Source organism: Schistocerca nitens, chromosome 1 (assembly GCF_023898315.1).
Source record: "Schistocerca nitens isolate TAMUIC-IGC-003100 chromosome 1, iqSchNite1.1, whole genome shotgun sequence".
Classification (NCBI taxonomy): Eukaryota; Metazoa; Arthropoda; class Insecta; order Orthoptera; family Acrididae; genus Schistocerca; species Schistocerca nitens.
In genome coordinates this window covers 1000402317-1000424624 of record NC_064614.1, presented here as the reverse complement: position 1 = coordinate 1000424624, position 22308 = coordinate 1000402317, and the positions used below count along the sequence as shown (strand labels likewise).

Genomic DNA, 22308 nt, shown 5'->3' with positions numbered 1-22308 from the left:
CGACTTAGCAAGGCGCCAATTGTCACAGTGCATGTATCTTACGAGTCTCATTTGTATAGTCAAGAGAGATGTACCAAAGGAAGCATTAAAAGTTAAGTGTATTCCAAAGCTACGTATTTTCTTTATAGCAGTCATAACTTATCCTGTTCCAGACTTGACGCCAGTCGGCGTGTGTGTACGCGTGCCTTTCGGCTCCCTTCTCAGTGTGGCGTGACTATCTTGTTACGCCACAACAGTTATAAACTTAGTCTGTTTTAATGCACTACTCTTCGGGTCCTTTAAATGGCCGCCTTTCCCTCCACGTTGATGGGCTAGCAGTTCAAGTTGTTTACGGCGGCCCAAATGGTCTGAGCCTATCAGTTGATGGAGGAAGGGAACAGGCCAATGCAGTAGTCGTATTTGTATACTGCTGTGACAAAGGACAATGGGTTCACGCCTCGGCCTTGGATTATTATGGTCTAAGTTACGTACATAAGAGATGCGTTAAAGTTATTATGTTTAAAAGTTTGTGTTAAATTGTCTCGATTAATTTGCTTACCACTTGGGAACTGACAGCATTTGAGTGTGTGGCTAGCAGTATTTTCTTACATTCTGTGCGAGTGCACGAAATTCATGTAATCAAGCCTTAATCACTGTAAATTATTACTAGGCAGTAAATGAATGTTGGTTTTTACGCTTTTAGCTAGTCGTGTATCTTGAGAAATGATTGTTTCTGAGATGAAGTGACAACAGTACTGTTTATGTTGGTATTCTTGATGTTATAAATTTAATCTGTCATTTTCTACACGTCAATATTTGTTAGCCTTACGTTTTGGTACGAATTCTGGGCCATTAGTGTGAATTTTTCTTCGGATTTTTTAAAGATATTCATGATACAGGATGTTTAAGAAAATTTTATCTTCTTTAAGGGTATCATTACTTCTACCTTTTTCTGTTTTAAGAGATCGTTATTTTACATATATTCGAGATTGTTGAAACAGAGCGAGATCAGAAAAAAATTGTTTTTTCTCCTTCTTAAGATTTCAGCATCATAATTACATGCAATTAGTTAAGCTTGATATCTCAAATTAAGCTTGCAAACTATTAAATAAATTTTTCATTAAACAATTTTAACTGTGAATGGTGTCGCTGTTTTGCTACCCTTGGGTTTCCCTTCCACAGCAGAGCTCTTGTGCCTGCCTTTACCTTCCCTTCTGGTAAAACCCATTTCAGTTTTTATAAAGCGTATTCAGTAAACTTTGTTTCCGACAAAGCGTAAAAACTATCAGATGGCTCAGAGCACTATAGGACTTAACTTCTGAGGTCATCAGTCCCCTAGAACTTAGAACTACTTAAACCTAACCAACCTAAGGACATCACACACATCCACCCTCGAGGCAGGATTCGAACCTGCGACCGTAGCGGTCACGCGGTTCCAGACCGTAGCGCCTAGAACCGCTCGGCCACCCCGGCCGGCTGTATTTTCTATCATTCCCCATAGCTTACCCCTATTTTTCTCAGGATATCTAACTTCTTGCACTACTTTGCATTGTCTAACGCTTTTTCCAGGTGGACAAATCCTATGGACTTGTCTTAATTTTCCTTCGGTCTTGCTTCCATTTTCAACCGCGACGTCAGAACGGCCTCTCTTGTTCTTTTACCCTTCTTAAACCCAATCGGACCGTCATTTAACGGATCTTCAGTTTTGCTTTCGATTCTCCTGTATATTATTCTAGTCAGCAACATGGATGCATCACCTGTTAACCTGAATGTGCGGTTATTCTCGCACTTGTCGGCTCCTTCTTTCTTCGAAATTGTTTGTCATATTCCCAATCTCATACATTCTACACAGCAGCGTGAATAATCATTTTGCTGCAATTTCCCTCAATGATTTTAGAGATTCTGATGGAGTCCCTATTGGTCCTTCATGGACAAGGGAAATCAGGTGCTTAAGCAATTGTCAATATTAATGAAATTCTCCAACCGCCCTGAAACTAAGATATTATAGTATTTTATTTTGACGACAACCACTTTAGGCATTCCAGTATGCCATCGTCAGGTACCACATGCAACTCACAATAAATGATGCCATACAGTGTCATATATCCCAGGATTTCGTGAATGCAGACCGTTTCATAAGTGATTCATTAGAAGATTGGTTGTCGTCAAAATAATATCTTAAATTACATGGCTGTCGGAGAGTTGCATTGATACTGACCGTTAATTTTAATGGAGTGTTAAACATCAGACGAGTCTTCTCTCCTCTCAGAGGCCTTCATTGTACCCTTACGACCTATCCGCTCTCTCCTGTGCAGTTTAACACTGGAATTCAGACTGAACTCTAAATGATAACTTCCTTGCTTTTATTTTATTTATTTATTTATTTAATTTTACTTTTCAGTATGCTGAGGCAGTCCTTCTGACATTCGTTTCTTTTTCGATTTCTTCAAGTTATTCATGTACCCATTTCGCCTTAGCTTCACTGCACTTCCTATTTATTTCAGTCCTAAGTGACCTGTATTTCTGTATTTCTGGAATTTAGTTCTTCCTTCTTTCATCGATCAATCGAAGTTCAAATGGTTCAAATGGCTCTGAGCACTATGGGACTTAACATCTATGGTCATCAGTCCCCTAGAACTTAGAACTACTTAAACCTAACTAACCTAAGGACAGCACACAACACCCAGCCATCACGAGGCAGAGAAAATCCCTGACCCCGCCGGGAATCGAACCCGGGAACCCGGGCGTGGGAAGCGAGAACGCTACCGCACGGCCACGAGATTCGGGCATCAATCGAAGTATTTATTCTATTTCTGATGGTTTCTTCGCAGTTATCTTCTTTGTATCTATGTTTTCTTTCCCAAATCCTGTAATTTCACTGTTAATGATGTCCATTCCTCTTCAGCTGTACTGATTACTGAGTTATTCCTTATTGCTGTATCTATAGCTTTAGAGAACTTCAGGCGTGACTCGTCATTCCTTAGCACTTCCGTACCCCAATTCTTTGCTTACTCTTTATCACTACTACATTGTGATCTGAACCTGTTTCTGCTCCTCTGTACACCTTAAAAACCAGTATCAGATTTTTGAATCTCTGTTTGGCCATTATGCAATCTAATTGAAATCTTCCCGTATCACCTAGCCTTTCCCAAGTATACCACCTCCTCTTGTGAATTTTGAAGATAGTTGAATTTTGGTCAGATAGTGTATTGGATCGGTTGTTTATATTCGCCGTATTAGTGACACAGAGAGAAAATGAACATGTTAGCGTCAACAATAATTTTCTTGCAGTCAAATGCCACATAATTTCTTGAATAATTAAACCTATTTTGATCGTTAAGTGTATAAAATGGCTACCCCTGTTACGAACGACTATCGTTTCTTAAACTGCCATACAATACGACACTGATCCATTATTCTGAGTAATATTTGTTAACTGATTCTCTGTTTGGCTTTCTGTTTTCTGAAACGTTACCAGTATTTCCGACTGCATGGACAATATCTTTATAGATTGGGCTATCTTGAGGTGTGTCACAGAGTAGAACTAAATTACAGTAGGAGAATGCAAAGCAAAGGATGTTAAAATGTATGGTAGTGAGTCCAGTGGTGTTCTTAATCCATGTAAATGCCTTCAAATACTTAAAGAATTATTAAAAAAACTACAATGTTCTTAATAATGCAAGCATAATAATGAAATGCGTAGACCTAACGAAGCCAAATATACCCTAGGTTGAACACTGTTCTCATATAATAGGAAAGGGTCATAAGAACACTAACCATGAGCTAATTGTAAACATCTTTTCAAAACACTGCAATTGATACTGTACCATGATGATAATTTCAACACTAAGTTGCGCTCATAACAAATAAGACTGATATGCTCAAAGAGCTTTGTCCATGACCATGGAATGAGAGCTAGACTGAACTTACATTTCTCAAAAAAGAATAAACATAGAATTCTAAACAACATTTTCTGCCAAGGAATAAAAGTGTACAATAAGCTGCCCAAGAAGATTAAAAAGATTACTAACATGAACTTATTTAAAATGGAAGTTCGAAAGTACTCGTTAAGCAATGCATTTTGTACAGTGAAGGCTTGCTTAGACAACACAGAGTAAGCGATTCAATAAAAAATTCAAGAAAGTGAATATTAATTATAACGACAATAAAACATGTATAATTTCACGTAACACTTTTCACACTTTTTTAAAAGCCTTACTCCGAAACCTATGCAACGTGTAATATTAACATTATATCAAACCTCCTGGCAGATCAAAACTGTGTGTCCGACCGAGACTCGAACTCGGGACCTTTGCCTTTCGCGGGCAAGCGCTCTACCATCTGAGCTACCGAAGCACGACTCACGCCCGGTACTCACAGCTTTACTTCTGCCAGTATCTCGTCTCCTACCTTCCAAACTTTACAGAAGCTCTCCTGCGAACCTTGCAGAACTAGCACTCCTGAAAGAAAGGATATAGCGGAGACATGGCTTAGCCACAGCCTGGGGGATGTTTCCAGAATGAGATTTTCACTCTGCAGCGGAGTGTGCGCTGATATGAAACTTCCTGGCAGATCAAAACTGTGTGCCCGACCGAGACTCGAACTCGAGACCTTTGCCTTTCGCGGGCAAGCGCTCTACCATCTGAGCTACCGAAGCACGACTCACGCCCGGAACTCACAGTTTTACTTCTGCCAGTATCTCGTCTCCTACCTTCCAAACTTTACAGAAGCTCTCCTGAGAACCTTGCAGAACTAGCACTCCTGAAGGAAAGGAGAGCTTCTGTAAAGTTTGGAAGGTAGGAGACGAGATACTGGCAGAAGTAAAGCTGTGAGTACCGGGCGTGAGTCGTGCTTCGGTAGCTCAGATGGTAGAGCGCTTCCCCGCGAAAGGCAAAGGTCGCGAGTTGGAGTCTCGGTCGGGCACACAGTTTTGATCTGCCAGGAAGTTTCATATCAGCGCACACTCCGCTGCAGAGTGAAAATCTCATTCTGGAAACATTATATCATATTCCTGAGCACGACATCTTGTTCATTGCGGAGATATTCTCACTCAGTCTCAGACTAGCAATTGGGAAGTTTCAATACACAAATTGGAAGCTAAACATCATTGCTCAATTTTTCTCCGAGTACGAAAAACATTGGACACAGTGGAACTGTGAATCTGTTTTTTCTTTCTCCTTAGCATACCGTAGTCGTTTTGAGATACAATCAAAACGCGTGACAGACACGTAAACATATCACTGGTTCAGTAAATCAGTGAGAGGGCCGGTATGTTGATTGTTTACACAAAACTGTAAGCTGTAAACATGAAGTTAAAGTATTTTAATAATTGTTAAGACTAGAAATTCCTGGTAACACGTTCGCATTTTTGCAGAAGCAGCAACAACTACATTTCTACTCTGGAGGACCCTGGTAATTAACGGCAATGTACACACAGATGTCCACAGTGGAATGCCAGCCATGGTGGTAAGAGTCAAATGAGACATCCCCGATGACCAACAAGTAGAAAGACGGAGGCTAAAATACTTAACAGTGTTAAAGCAATTCATCTAGAAATAGGAAAATTCAGTAGCGGTAAGAAACTGCTTGTAATGGTCTGTATTACGGTATAGTGGCAGGAGCTGTGCAGAGGCAGTGGAGCGTAGTAGCTGGCGTGGCTGTCTCGCGTGCTGCGGGTTGCCAGTTTAAATCCAGACACTCGCAATTTTGTTGACAGAATTGGTAATGAGCTAATATGTCCCTTTGTTTCCACGCTAGCTCTCGCAGGAAGTGACTGGAAATTGCCAGAATAAAGCACGCTACTTCGTTATCAGTTCTTTTAACAAATAACTGTTAATGGTCGGGTTTGAAGTGACTACCCGCATGCAATCAGCGATCGGCGCTAACCTGTACGGCACACTGCGTGCAGCACAGCTTGACGGTGTATAAAACAGGCGAAGTGTGCCAGAGGTACGTGTGCGTTTCGGACCATGGAAATTAGCAGTTCTCATAAACCTGGGGCTGCAGTCAATTTTGTCTATGAATTCGAAACGTATAAATTGTATCTTGTCGTTTTGCAGGAACTTTGCTGGGATGAAACAGGTTACATTGTAATTTAAAACTCGGCAGTACATTCCAGTCATTGGTTTCGTTGTGTGGTGCAGTTTGGCTATTAATATCCCACAGTTATTGGTATTAATCATTTATACAATGGAAAGCATAGTGACTGTCTTGAATGGTGATGTGATTATGGAAGGAACTCTTCCAGAAGAAAAGTATGACTTCTATGTGGAACTAAAGGCGGCGGTGAAGTCCCCAAAATTAAAGTTAGCATCAAGATTGAAAGAGTGACTATATGGCATTAAACCGATGGAAGAAACAGTTTTCCCGGGACGAAAAAATGGCAGTGGCCGCAGATTTATCAGGTAATGTACAGAGAAAGGAATGACCGTCAGTAACACTAACATTGAACGCAACACCAATACGGACGTAGAATAACTAAACACTAGATGGTAAGACGATTAGCTAGACAGATGAAGTCGAAATCGAAAAAAAAAAACAAGATATGAACACAGTACATACTAGTGAGTACGGAAAAGGAGATTTTCTACTCAAAGGTGTAAAAAACAACTGAGTTAGAAGCAATATAGAAAAGTAGTGTCGCATTATGTGTAACATGTGAAGGACTTTAACATACTACTGGAACAGGATGCGGAGAGAACTCAAAACATAAGTGGAAGAAAACGACTCAGTAACGGGTGTAGAGAAAACCGTCATTAAGAGGTGTAATACGGTCCCAAGATATTTAGAGACGCTTCCGTTGAAACGTCAAGAAAAAGAATAAAAAACGAAGAGAACTGTGTGCGACGAACGTATTTTGGAGGGGCAAAGCACAATTTGACGAAATACTCCTTACTGGAACCGGGGATCATCTGCTCCATTGATAAGAAAGGTGACAAAATGGTCAGCACTAAATACTATGGACCTGTTGAAATATATTATTATCCTGGTAGAGAGCTGCAAAATAATATAGTTTCGCCAGAAGCGAGAACAAAATTGCTGGTACCCCTGGCATAAGAACGCGTTTGAGCAAGGAGATGATACGTGACTACTGTTTTTCCTAGTCACATCAGAGAAAATATTTACGAAGTCGAACGGACTTCAACTCCTAAAAACCAATATAATTACCGTGCCTCATTCACTGACCTCGTCATCTAGATTTAGGGAATAACTGATAGGATTAAGCGAAAGCATGGGGGTTGTGGCGCACTGGACTGCCACTTTCGTATAGGAGACAAAACAGACTGTATCTGCCTTAACAGGGATCGCGCACCTACTTGTACAATGCGGTCGCAGGTTCGAATCCTGCCTCGGGCATGGATGTGTGTGATGTCCTTAGGTTAGTTAGGTTTAAGTAGTTCTAAGTTCTAGGGGACTGATGACGACAGATGTTAAGTCCCATAGTGCTCAGAGCCATTTTGAGACAATCTTTAGATCGTATCACAGAAGTGATGCACCTGGGGGCATTTGCTAGTGAGACTGGACACAGATCAACAAGAGAATCCAAGAATCTCTTTTAGTACAATCGTAATCGTCTTAAATCACCCAGTCTGTCTAGAAAATTCAAAGACCATACGTTGAGTGATGTACAGCTGTGAGCCGGGAAGTACATGGAAAGAAGACTTTCATAATATTCTTGTTTCTTACAGGAACGAGACAGAAAAATCGTTAGCTAATACACAAAGAAATGACTGGCATTAGCTGCTACCAGGCATTGATTTAAATCAATGGGGAAATCCGATAATTTGAGATGTGATTCCTTAGCTTACTCCAGCGTACTTAACGTGGAAATATTTCTCGGGCGAACAGCCGGATGTCAGTGTCCAACCGACGTCGGGGACACGTGGGGGAACAGGAGAAGTGTCGCCAGAAAGCTATCTTTCGAGAACCAAGGAGGGTACACTGCGTCGGTGAGAGGAATGGGCTGCTGGGCGCTGATGGCCGATAGAGCGGCCAATCAGAGGGAGAGGGGCAGGAGATAAAGACCCGGCGCCAGTTCCCCATCTGTCAGTTCATCAGGACACCTGATGAACGCAACGTGGTCGTTTGCCGAAATATTGCGCCCGTCGGAGACTGGAATCTGAAGTTCACCCGTGAGCTATTTCGAATTAATAATTTGTGCAGAAACCGGATTTGAGAACCTAGGTCTCCCGCTAACAGGACAGATGTTCTGATCACTACGCCATCCGGACCCAGTGGTCGTCGTAACTGCATGAACCACACTAGCACGCCTCTTGTCAGACTCAAATTCTCAACTTATCCACACACTACCGATGTAGCGCCCTTGCCCGGTATCCTGATTACACGTGGGATAATGCTCATTCCCTTAAGAGCTCGAGCGTAGTTTGCATCTTCACTGAAGTGGTCGATTGGTCATCCTTACCTTAAACACATATGTTACGTCTATTCTTTCGGACATCTAGAGTGCCATTTGAGACACATACGCTGGAGCATAGTGGATCAGGTAGTGTTGAAATACGGGGCAATGGGTATATGTGCAGATATTTTATTGGTGACTCAGGACAGTGTACTGAACAACGTGTCATCAGCATTTACGTCATTTGAAGACTCAGAAGTGTAGCTATTAGGGGCAAGATTTTTTTTTTATGATTAGTATCCCCAAGTACATGTGGCAAGAGCAAGCCATTAATGCTTACCTGGACGCAAAACAACTATCCTGTACTAACAGGTGTAGTGCAGTTAGTAGTGCAGTTACGACTGTGGAGAAAACATGAGGTAGTAAACTACGTAACGTCTTTGTTAGGAGAAAAAAATAAACATATCAAGGTGGTGATGATGATGTCCCATAATCCTTGACAGAGGGTAGGGGACGACCAGGGAGAGGCGCACCGCACTACTAGGCAAGGTCCTCGCGAGGTGGTTTTCCATTGCCTTCCTCCGACCGTAATGGGGATGTATGATGATGATGAAGATGACACAACAACACCCTGTCATCTCGAGCCAGGTGAAAATCACTGACCCGCCAGGAATCGAACCCGGGACCCCGTGTTCGGGAAACGAGAACGCTACCGCGAGACCACAAGCTGCGGACTATACATAAAAGTATCAGCACTTATACTCGTTACACCCCGTATATAAGTACAAACATGACGGACTTGTCACGAAAAAAGCATCTTATGTGCAAAAACTTGTAAAATGTCACTTATTGGTTTCTCTGTTCAAGATGCAGATAAAGGAAGTGACGGGGAGATGGTCTCATTAAGAGACCCTGCTGCAGGTCATCATACCAGATGGATGGCCACAGAGAACGATAAATGAAAAACGATGAAGGAGAAACGTTACTGTATATCCTTATACCCAAGGGCGGTATGGTATGATCGACAGTATCATTTCTCTTAATGTTTTACTTTTCAGAAATATCACCACATATCTCGGTGAAGAAAATCAAGCCTAAAATTACTACCGAGCTCCTGTTTTGCATGATTATGGCGAAGGGAACTTCTACTTGATGCTATTTTGAGATAAAATTTTATTTGAGATTACTTTCTATCGACTACCCGCCTTTTAGAGTATAAACATCCAAAACAGTAACCTTACACACAGGTTTCTTGCCAACGTAATTATGTCAAACATTTTAGCAGCAAGCTATTACACAGCCTGCACATTAGCGTTTCACAGTATGAGTTTGGTTTTGAGCTGGTGCTCAACATAGTTAGGCACATGTACTAGCATAAATAAACGTCATCCGGACGTGGACGGCACGATTTCCTGCCGACAGTATTTATAAAGAGTAGGCGGTACCTGTAATAATACCTCGATTTTTAACATGTACTGATTCACTCTCATTTAGAGAAAAAATACGCTAGGAACAGGATCCGAGCATCAGCGTCCTACAGCGGTCCCGAATCCATCCGGTCGGCATTGAGTAGTTCGCTGTGACACAGGGATAGCAAGCGGAGAGAATATCGAACAGCGCGATTTTCTTTTCAACTGCTTTCGTCAGAAGTTGCAGGAAGCCGAAAGGACCAAACCAGCACTTTTTGGAGGGTAAATTAAAAATGTAAGCACAGCCGTCCTCTACTCCTCCTCATGAAATGTAGGATGATCGACAGAACATTTATCACTATCTACATAGAGTACTGTTAATTCTGTTAGTATTTTACTATTAAAGGATAATATGACGGAATTATTTGTTCAGAACTTTAAGAAGAAGCTTAAAGCTACGGAGGAGACAGGGAAGCGCGCGCGCTTGTGTGTGTGTGTGTGTGTGTGTGTGTGTGTGTGTGTGTGTGTGTGTGTCCTAAGGGACCAAACTGCTGAGGTCATCGGTCCCTAGACTTACACACTAATTAAAGTAACTTATGGTAAGAACACCACACACACCCATGCCCGAGAGAGTACTCGAACCTCCCCGGGAGGGGCCGCGCAATCCGTGACGTGGCGCCTACAACCGCGCGGTCACTCCGCGCGGCAGAAAGGGAAGCCATAGTTTGAGAGGCGTCGCTGGACACAGCTGCATGTGGAGCGGTGGCACGTGGTAGGGGCTGTTTCACTGATTTTCATTCTCACTCCCGATCCGCCGGAAAATCTCGACTCTTCTAAGACAGAAGGGGTTTTCAGTATTAGCGTGCGCCTGACTTGCGGTGTAAGATAGGCTTTAAACAGGACCAGTAAACCTTGTTCAATTCCCAATCGGGTGTATTTAAACACTGGCGTCACATTTAACATTTTCTGCTACGAGTAGTGCCTTTTCGGTTTCAACGGATTCCTATGTCAAACTATTCTGCAACACAAAGTCATCTCCACAGATCTTCGCTTATCGTGATGGCATTGCTACATCTTAATATAGTCTTCCTAGAATAGGATCCAGCACGTAGCTGTAAATGGGTAAACGGCTCTAGAAGTGAATTCCCATCATTAGTTGAAAACACATATTCAGCAACAGTGCATTACCTTGAATACGGAAATTAAATTCCTGAAATGTCACTTTTTCAACAGATTTTAACAAAAGTATTTGCTTTCGTTAGTCTACTGAAAACATTTTAAGTCAGACCACACTCGTTTTCATTATTGTTTGGTAATGGAAAAATCGCAATAGAAGCGTTTAAGGTTTGATTTCTTGACGAAAATAAAAGCTTATTGTCAGTCAGTTTTGTGCCAAAGTATCGCAGTTGTTGGGAGCAATGTGAATGAGTTAATGAATTCATTTGTCCTTTCCTTCTTCTTCTTCTTCTTCTATCCATGTTGGACCACGCTATTTCAACTGGACGTTTTCCTTTTATTTTGGGAAATTTGTGCTGAGGTCTTATGGGACCAAACTGCTATGGTCATCGGTCCCTAAGCTTACGCACTACTTAATCTAACTTACGCTAAGGACAACACACACACACACCCATGCCCGAGTGAGGACTCGAACCTCCAACGGGGGGAGCCGCCCGGACCGCGACAAGACGGCTCAGACCAAGCGGCTGCCCCTCGCGGCCCCTTTTATTGCAGCTGGGTATTAAGTTTGACTCATTATTGCCGCATACATTGCTCTGGCTTTTCTTTCCTCGGTTTAGTCCATGTTTTGTCAGTTTTTTGTTTTGGAATTTATTGGAAACCAACATGTCTTTGGAGGTTCTTCTTGAGCGGAATGTGTTTATGGATATCCTCCAGTGATCTTTCTCCTTTTTCCAATTAATCTGCTCTATCTCTTTGCTTGACTTGTTAAGAAAAGAACGGAAGAGTCGATTGCTTAACCTTCTAGGACTCACACATGCAATATGGCCATAAAAGAATTCATACTCTTATGAATGGTTTATGTAATATTTTCTCCATGTGTAATGAGTTCATGGTTTTATTTTCTTAGGAATTCACCAGTCTTTTGTTTTTCATTATGCCTAGAGCTCTTTCCTCGAAACCTGTCTTTCTCATATTTATAATTTCTTGACCAGACTTCCTCTTTTAATAGTATGGTATTCTGCAGCGTGTAGGACTTGTTATCGTATTAACGTACAGTAGTGTCGTATTTAGCATTAACTGTATAGATTTTTTCTTGTTGTTTCGGTTAGCTAACATGCTGTTCCCATTTTTCTGATTCGTGATAGGGAACACCACACAGCGATCATAGTAATTCTTCTGGCAGCTGTTTTCCGAACACTTTGTTCCTCTCTCCCACTTGTTAATGCCTATTCATTTCGTAGTGTACCCACCAGTATTTGTAACATACATCAGAAGCAACACATTTCACTTGCTTCTAGATTCTCTTCAATGTACTGGATCCTACATAATCACCTGATCTGCTTCTAAAGTGTCTATCTAGACGATGCCGTGGACACCGGCGTTAGTAAGAGAACAAACCAACTACTACTATTACTTATACGATAAATGCGAAAGTAATTCTGTTATGCTTTCACGACTAAACCGCCGAATCTATTTTGATAAAATTTGGCATGGAGATAGCTTGGCTGCCGAGGAAGAACACACAATACTTTAGAAAGTGTGCAGTCTGACATATTTTTTGATTTAAAGAATATAATATGAAACTTGGAACAATAATTACTCTTTGAAAAAGTTATTTGCTCTTTGCCTTCTGAAGTTTATCATACTTGTGAAAATGCTTTTATTGTTTCAACACGACTCAGCGTAATGAATACAATGTTTATATAATACTCTACGTGTTTAATCCATACTTCCCTTTTAATATTATTCACAGACAGTCACTTTTTTGGCGCTGAGCGCCATATTCCCTTAAAATTTCTTTCTTGCGTCGAATGTGCGTGAAAAGCACGTGGTCATGCAGTTAGCGTTGCTGTTTCACGACCACGCATTAAAAAATTGTTCAAATGGCTCTAAGCACAATGGGACTTAACATCTGAGGTCATCAGTCCCCTGATTAAACCTAACTAACCTAAGGACGTCACACACAACCATGCCCGAGGCAGGAATGGAACCTGCAGACGTAGCAGCAGCGCGGGTCTGAACTGAAGCGCCTAGAACCATTCGGTCACCACGTACTCCCGGATTCAGTTCCCACCGAGGTCGGGATTTGGTTTTTTGTTTCTCTCGCTTTGGATATGTGCTTTGTCTTCATCATCATTTCGTCGTAATTGACGTGTAAGTCACCGGAGTGCCGTCAAATAAGAAGACTTGTAATAAACTCTGGAACTTCTGAATCATGGCCTCCCGGGCAATACAGTGGTATACGCATTTAGTTTCATTTTCCTGATAACCAAACTACCCCGTGGGTAACAGCTAGAATAGAATGTTTACACAATCTTCAACGTGTTTAGTTGATACCAATCCATACTTCCATACTAATAATACAAACGCGAAAGTAACTGTCGGTTATGTTTTCGCCACTGAACCACAGAACCGATATCAATGAAGTTTGGCATGAGAAAGGTTGATCTCTGATGAAGAAGATAGTTTACTTTGTAAGTTGTATAATACAAGATGTTTATTGATTTGAAGAATATTAAGCAAATTAAGGAAAAAATATTTACCCTTTGAAAAAGGTATTTATTCTTTCACTTTTGAATTTATCATATTGAGAAAATGCTTTTATTGACTGATATGACTCAACGTAATTAATACAATGCTTATTCAATTCTCAACGTGTTTAATCAGTATTTCCATACTAATTCCAGTTTTACTAATTTGTGAAAGTAGCTCACTCTGTTGTATGTCATGAGTCTATCGCTTAATCGATTCCGATGGTATTTGGTATGGAGACAGCTTTGCCGGCCGGAGTGGCCGAGCGGTTCTAGACGCTACAGTCTGGAACCGCGCGACCGCAACGGTCGCAGGTTCTAATCCTGCCTCGGGCATGGATGTGTGTGATGTCCTTAGGTTAGTTAGGTTTAAGTAGTTCTAAGTTTTGGGGGACTGATGGCCTCAGAAGTTAAGTCCCATAGTGCTCAGAGCCATTTGAATTTGAACAGCTTGAACCCTAAGGAAGACCATAGGCTATTTTAGGAAGTTATACCTTTATGAGTATTGTTAACATTTTACATACGACATACGTGAGTGGCAGACAGTTGACGCTGTTACGATGGTCGGCGGCTCTTAGTATCTGTAAATTATTCCCCGACAGTGTATATCCAATGTTATTGTGGACTTGGTTTCTGATATTAAGTTTCTACAGCAGCTGGCATAGCTAGAGAGCTTTGGTGGAGATACAACAATAAAATCAGACTGTAAGCGGAGAACCACACTGAAAACTATTACTATACGCCTCGCAAACGTAAGCCTGATTTAGCACACAGATCTAAGACAGCTAAGGTCGCCAAAGTTACTTGAGTCCAACAACGTCAGAGCAATCCCGTGTCCGCCGGAAATTGGATGCAGAAAGTCGGGTAGCCTTAAGAGCTACAGAGGCTTTAGAACAGTCGCGAGCCAGCCTCATTTCAGACGCTGAGCTCACGCGCCTCCCACTGCTTGCAACACGCTCGAAGACCCACAACGACGGCCACATTTAAAGGCAGTACGACACACAGAGAGTCGTATGTTTACGCGTAGAACGTGGGTGGCTTTCGGTGAGGCTGTATTTGATTACGATCTATTAACGCACTATTTTAATCATAAATTAATCGTCATAGAGTCACCATAAGGTATTAAAATAGAAGGAAGAAGTGAATGGTATCCATCGCTCTGGTGGCATTATCTCAGATCCAGTACTAGGTGAGCCAGAACCCCTAAAAACTCTAATTCAGAACGAATGTAATGAATGGAGACCTTTTTAAATATAATTATAAATTATTATGCATGCTTTTAGATTCGACCTTCAGCAAAGTAAGAAACATTCACTATGTACCTACATCCCGGTACTGCGTACATTTTTATACGTACGTCTCTACATACAACCAGACATCTCGTAAAATTACTAGCCTGCAAACTCACCACTGCTCATCGTAACGAAACTACTGGTACGCAAGCGACTTAGCGGGTAACAGATACTTAAATAATATAACAGCAAATGGAAAATACTCTGTGGTGATTACACGGCCCTTAGTGATTTGGTTTCATATTTCATCAATCACTTGTACTATCAATCAGAATTGATATGCAACGATTCGTTTATATTCACTTCACATTACACACTCATACCTGTAAGTATTTTTCCTTTTACTTATCGGCTCAAATGGATCAAATGGCTCTGAGCACCATGGGACTTAACATCTGAGGTCATCAGTCCCCTAGAACTTAGAGCTACTTAAACCTAACTAACCTAAGGACATCACAAACATCCATGCCCGTGGCAGGATTCGAACCTGCGACAGTAGTGGTCGCGCGGTTCCAGACTGAGGCGCCCAGAACCGCACGGCCACACCGGCCGGCTTTTACTTAATGTTTTCCAAAATTTTAGATAGAACAGAACTATATACGGAGTAGAGTGAAACTAGTACAAATTCATAACATTACGCGATATCTAGAAAAATTCAATAGAAAAAATGACTGATTTCCTTTTTCACTCTCCTCCAGTATGAACTTATTCTCCGTCTGTGATGATCTCATGGTCGACGGAATGTTAAACCGTAATTTTTGCTGCGTTTTTACCACAAAAAATCCACTGAATCTCCATATCTGAACTGAGTTGTTTATTACATGAAGAACCAGAAGAAGGTACAGGTAGCACGAAACAGGTTGCTTGCATACGCTTCCTTTCACCCTGTCAGTAGCTCATATGTGACGACCTTACTGGAAGAATCGTTGTTTCACATTGATCGAGAAGGAAACAGATCTTTAGCATTTTTAAATAGAGAAAGCAATACCATTGGTAAAATACATGATGAACACCAGAATGAAAGAAGGATTTGTATTAACTTGTTACGACGAGAGGCAGTAAATCGCCTCTAGAAATGAAGTCTGAGAGCACAGGCGTTACTAAACTGTTATCGCCAACATAGCTGGGTCACTTGTTCTAAAGGGCAAGGTTACGATCTGGCTCCTGACACAAAATACGCAGACACACACACGTACACTGGCTGCTGACACTGCCAGCACAGCCTACTGTGGCCCCCTCCGCTCCTTCCGAAGGCTTCCTCCCTTTGTCCTCTTTCCGCACATCCAACCAAACCTTACGTTATCGCCTGATCCTCCCAATAATATCCTCTATGTGTGAACCTGAGAGTAACTTCCGCGTAAATAGTTGGTATCTCAAATTAATGCGAAGCATCGGAAATAAAGAGGCACTGTAAAAGGCAACATAAAGAGAAACTAGCGAGCCATACTTTCCCGCCAACATTAAAGTAACAAAAATTTCGCTTGGTGCATAGTATCGTTGAGGAGTGAGTGTCTGTAAAAGACGATGTGCAGGAGCCCTCTGCGAACAGTCAAAAGGGCACATAAATGGTGTTTCTCTCTGTCTGTGTGGACGAGCATAAATGTAAAGGGATAGGATACAGAAGATGAGATGTTACGCCACCATTACCTTGCGAATTACGACTGTTCACAAAAAATTTAGATGGACTGCCCTTTGCTTGTATCTTTTCATGGTTTTCACAAGGTTGGCGAATGCTGATTTTCAAATCGTGCTTCGTAGATGCGTTTCATGACAAACATTACAAAGCACGGACGATTCATAAATGTACAGTGAAAGAGCTCCACGTGTTTATCTCTTTTAGGAGAGTGGCATATCATGTACAATTTATTAAGCCACTTTTGCGAAGGAGTGCACGAAAATGAGTGTTGCGGAAGAGGGGAGAAGTATAAGCTAAACATAAGATTTCGCACGCCGTTCTCTTTTATTTCAAGGCAGTGTGTGGTGAGCTCTGCTGTGATGTTGGTTTGAATGCCTAGTGCTTGTGCTTCACTCTCCAGATGGCTTTATTTACGTTATTCTGGTACTTAACGAAGAGCCACTTAACGCATCACTCTGCTTCCCTCCTGTTGACTACCATTACTGCCGCATTCCCGGCGCGCATGTACGAAAATGTACATTAAGTAGCCAGTCGTTTCTAATATAAATCTGTTAGCAACGATCCATGAAAGTTTACATTAAAAAAATTAAGGAATGGATAGGGATTTAATATTGGTCAGATATTGAAACCTGTTATTATCAAGAATGTAAAGTATTAAATTTCTGCTGTGATGAGCGAAGAACTTACTGATTAATATACGTTCAGTTTCTAAAATCATCCCTCTCCCTTATTCCTCTTCTTCTGATAGACGACGTGTTATTCATTTCAATTATTAACATTGTAAATTAATAACGTTTCTGTATACACTTACTCTTTCTCGCAAGTTAAATTCAGCTCGAAACAGATTTTCATTATAGTATACACCCACAATGTTTGTTAAATCTGACAGGTTTAGTGCAATATATACTGACGTGAAAGAAGCGAGATCGAAACAAAACTTAAACAGAATGTAAATGCGCTACGGCAAGTTGATTGTGACTGGTTTGGGCAGTGAGGGACTCGTCATTAACGTCTCAGCAAAAACTGCAATCGAAAAACTAAGCTAAGTTTTGTTATCTGGTTATATTATGTGGTCTGATCGGAAGCCTGACCTTAAAGACAAGCATCACGTTTATTACTCTTAAACTGATCTTTCTTTATTTTAAGAGTATTACTACAACAACGAAGCTAAACCGAAAAAAGTGGCAGTGTACCGCAAGGTGATTCATTAACTTCAAATGTTGCCTTGCGGCTACTTGACCATTCCGAAGCATTATCGACGTGTAAATCTCAGATCACTTAAATTGCGTTTTAAAATCACACATACTACAAAATAATCATTTCTAAATTATTTAGTTTCGTCTTGTATGGATGCAGAACGACTATTCAGTACCGGCACAAGTAATACTTCTATTCAAGTCCGTGACTGGATATTACACACCAGCATGCACTGTTCACGACGGTGTAGTACCTTGGAATAAGGGACGCTGTATGCTTACCGAACGTAGTTTCAACTGAATCGAAGCAATGGCGAAGGCATTGGGCTAGTACTGAGGAGACCATACTCATTTAGTTGATCATCCTTACTTGTCCTTTATTTGTTCTTGATTCGCAGATACACCACTCGATGTAGCTGCAAATTTGTCATCCTTTCTATTATTTATTAACTTGATCTGATTAGGGCTAATCAAACCCTCCCTTATATCGGACCAGGGTTTCACAAATACACTTTATATTACATCGTAGTTCAGTGTGATGTAACAGACAAATACACAAAAACAACAGCACAAAATATACAAAATACACAAAAACGGCACTCAAGCTCAACTGTGTTACTTTGCTCAATTTTTCGGTATTCAACGTAACGAAGCACGTGAACGTCTACATATTGTAACTGGCAACTTGCAGGTTTAGTAATACATGTTCTTACTGGCTCTTTCATTTATTGTAGTAAAGGAAACATCTCATCGAGATAGAAAATCTGGAAACCGGTCATATTAATAAATGTGTCAAAATGTTCCGACAGTGACTGTGTTAACATCATTCATTATGTTCCTGAATTATTTCAGCTGTTGATCCTCACGAACACATTGCTATAAATAACCTTAGTAACTTATGATGCATTTCAGTTGGAGATAATCGTGTAAAAAGAATTTTATCTGAATAAAATTAATTTATTTATTACGACGCGGCTAAAAGCAACTATACTACCAACGTTTCGATAGTCCTTGCAGAGGTTTTCTTCAGGCCTGGTTAGCAAGTTTTTATTGGCGCTGAATTTACGTTAGTCACTCAATCTTCAGAACAGAGCAACGTGGCGCAGTGGTAAACCCTCTCAAGACTGCCGTCCTGCTTGTTTTAGTCATCGTCAAGACATTAAACCCAAATCTGCCTTTCCTTTTCGTCTCTAGAACCACTCACTCTCACACACACACGCACAACGTGACTTATAAAACAATAAACTGGTAGCCAAGATCGCAGGAATTCTTTTTATTCCATGATAACCGGTTTCGGCGAAACTAAAGCCGCCATCATCAGATCTTAGGACACATACAGGTTACAGCATCAAGGCGAACAATGGTGATATCACCATTGTTTGCCTTGATGTTGCCTTGACGTTGTGATATTACAATTGTTTGCATTGATGTTGTAACCTGTATGTGTCCTAAGATCCGATGATGGCGGCTTTAATTTCACCGAAACCCGTTAATCATGGAATAAAAAGAATTCCTGCGATCTTGGCTACCAGTTTATTGTTTCACAACCATCTAGATCGCTCTCACATGAGCACAATGTGCTCCCTATACCGTCACTTAGTTAAATTAATGAGTCAGCAAAATTATTCTGCTGACCAAACTGACACATGACTTACATTATTCTACGGTAAGTAAGACACAACATAACAAAACCAAGTTTTTATAACAGTTTATCAACTTCTGGCTCACAAAGGTTTTCTTTACTTTCGTGTTACTGACACCTTAGAAACAAGCGACCGCCACGTATTGCATTATGCGATTACCTCAGACTGTACGTTATTCGTGAAATAAACTCTGTCGATTTCGGTATACACATTTCATAGTGAAATGTACTTGAGAAATCACACGCATCTATAGGAAGGTTATAACTAAAATTTGGGTGCTTGAGAGGGTCCCCACGAGAAACGAGTAACTGTAGGACAACGGAACTTTATAGAATCATTTGTAGGCACATGGGGAAGAGAAGTGAGCAGTAAACCATTCAAAGAAACACATTTTAATATTCACATGAGAGGGTAACATTTGTTAATAGCGCACCCTGTTTACCTTCGAAGTTACAAACGTTGCTCGATGCGACGATTATCTGCATCCACGACAGCCTGGATTAGTACCATTTCACAATATTACTGTTCGCAGCACTTTTCGTACGTTGAACCGTGGAATGTTCAGCTGACGCTACGCAGGTTGTACACTGCGTGAAGATCGCACGTTGCGTCCATCATTCTCAGCCATGGCAACAATATCTTCCTCAACAATTTTTGGGGGCAAGTGGCAGTCAGCCTCTCCCAGAAGCAATTCCCAAATCGCCAGTTATTTCGAACTTCCGAATCATGTTGTTGAACCCCAGTGCGGGAAGAGAATCTCTCTGTACTGGTTTAATGCGCCGATACTCGCGAAAAGCAGCACCACTACAACTTCTGCTGAAGATGATGGGTACGAAATTCATTGAAACGTTGCGACAAGACGACGCCACCACTCGGCTGATAACCCGAGAAGAATTCATCAGTGGAATACGCCGAGAAAGACTGAAATCGCATATACTACAACTGTTGTTTTGGAAAAGGGAACAGCTTTCAAAGCTCATCCTGTCCAGTCCCATGCTGGCTGCCTGCAAATGCAATGCACACTGACGCTTGTGTTTCACAGCCTTACATCGTCTAGAGAGCCTGTATAGGGAGAGAGTGGCCAACCGGACGATACGGCGGCCATTTTGCTGCCAAACTGCGGGCGGGACTTTTGAATGGCCAGTAGTGGACTAGTGGAGTACACACTCACCGAATCAAAAGCACAAGACAATATGGCGGAATCATTCGTTAAATGCCTTTGTTTATAAGTGTAATGTGTTATAATAATTTTCACACAGTCAACTTACAGGTCTGTTTTGAAATTTAACTATGTATATTGCAAGTTGTTTTATATGTAGTAAAAAGCAAAAACGACTTACTTCGCATAGATAAGAGTACTTGGTTGGTTTCCACAAGGCTCCTGTTTGGTTTATGTCAGCTCTGTTGACTGCGACTGCCCACTGCTTTCGTCTTTCTTCATTGCATGGAAATGCTAACATGCGAAATCCACCTTCTCCTCTATTGGAACAATCAAATGCAGCACAACCTGGCATCGTTTACGAACGTCTGCAGAACGAATTACAGATGTGAAAAACAATACTGTACAATTAGTAACGTGTTTACTTCAAACATGTAGGCCTACCGACTTCATCACAAAATGCTTCATTATTTGGATTCGTATTTAAGATCGCAAACGCTATTTACGTTCTAAAAACGATACACAACTAAATCGAACACGCATGCACAACGAATAACAAGTCTCTCAATAATTCAAATACCTTTTAATCGTTTACAAAAGTCGTCTGAACTTCAAATCAACTCAAAAGCACGGCGAACATAGGAAGCGCGAGAGACGTTTGACGCCATTTTTCTGCCAAAGCTAATCAACCAATCACGGGCAACTTCACCTACGGCCACTCTCTCCCTATACAGGCTCTCTAACATCGTCATACCAGTTGCGGCGCCTGACGGCAAATCAGGACACTAACACTGCTAACAACACAAATGCTAGTGCACCGTCTGAACATAATACTAATACAGTTGAGTATCGACATACTACGTAGTTTCGCGTTTACACTGGCTGCTGTAACGAAAGTTTAATTAGAACCAACCTGTATAGTGGAGTACAGCACATGCGAAACCAAGACAGACCGTGCGGCGTACCAATGAAAAGTCTACGTGCATCATAGGCCATTTTAGTGCACGTACATGGGTCATAAAATATTGTATTGTATTGTATTTTAACCGGGGACCTAGAGACGATGGAGAGGCTCCGTCCCCGCTGCAGCCGCAGTGGTCCACAACCCCACGACGACTACCGCAGTCCACTTCACCCCTCCCCGCCATATACCGAACCCAGGGTTATGTCGTAAAGTATAGTGATGGTTTCCGAAGCGATACCGAAACTGGTTCTGTTCTTTTCGATCAGAAAGGAAAAAAAAAGTGTGTTAAATTATTAGGACTCGGTGTCAAAAGACACTAAGAAGAAAGGGAAGAAAAAAAAATTCGCCGATCTCATGTTTTCCCCCTTGCAAAGTAGTGAGGTGTGCCCCTGTACGAGACGATGCCTTCGTCCAGTTGCCATCCTCGGAGAACCTCGGTAAGCCTGCAACCACTCGCTTGAGCCCCATCAGCGCTGGACACGGCCTTGATGGGTAGACCGCTGCGTGGTCGCGAACAGCAGCACCGGAAAAGCGGCCGCTTACTCACTTGTCAACAAGTGGCGCGGAGCTGCGAGACGCTGCGTCGTCGGCTCGGCTCGGCGGCTCGTGCTGGACTGCGGACCGCTGCCAGCCGCTCCCAACTCAGGCCGGTCAACCGACTGGGGCGGCACCCGGCGTTCACATGGGCGCACAAGCAGATCAGCCGGCACCGCAGACACGACGCGAACCGCTGCGTGCGTCGCTTTGCACCTCGATTGTCCTTCACTTCAGAGGGGTTGAAATGAAGGAAGTAAGCGAGTTCTGCCGGTCACCGTCTTCTCTTCCACTAGATTAGTATCTCACCTAATAGTCTATTGCTCTCTGGGCCGTGATGGCGTCTGGTTCTTCTTCTCGCACTGCACAGATTTCGGTTGCCTATTTAGATAAATTGATTACTGAAGAGAGCAGGTCGGAGTGGCCGAGC

At 41.8% G+C, this 22308-nt stretch overlaps 1 protein-coding gene across 2 annotated transcripts in view; it reads right to left on the bottom strand.

Annotated features, from left to right (window-relative positions):
* The window catches only part of LOC126195383 (uncharacterized), a 93353-nt gene extending 71334 nt beyond the window's left edge, over positions 1 to 22019 (bottom strand). For both annotated transcript variants that reach the window (XM_049933967.1, XM_049933977.1), the window contains exon 1: positions 21892 to 22019. The gene's annotated coding sequence lies outside the window, so the exon portion shown is untranslated. The remainder of the gene's footprint in view (positions 1 to 21891) is intronic.
* Between the last annotated feature and the right edge of the window lie 289 nt (positions 22020 to 22308).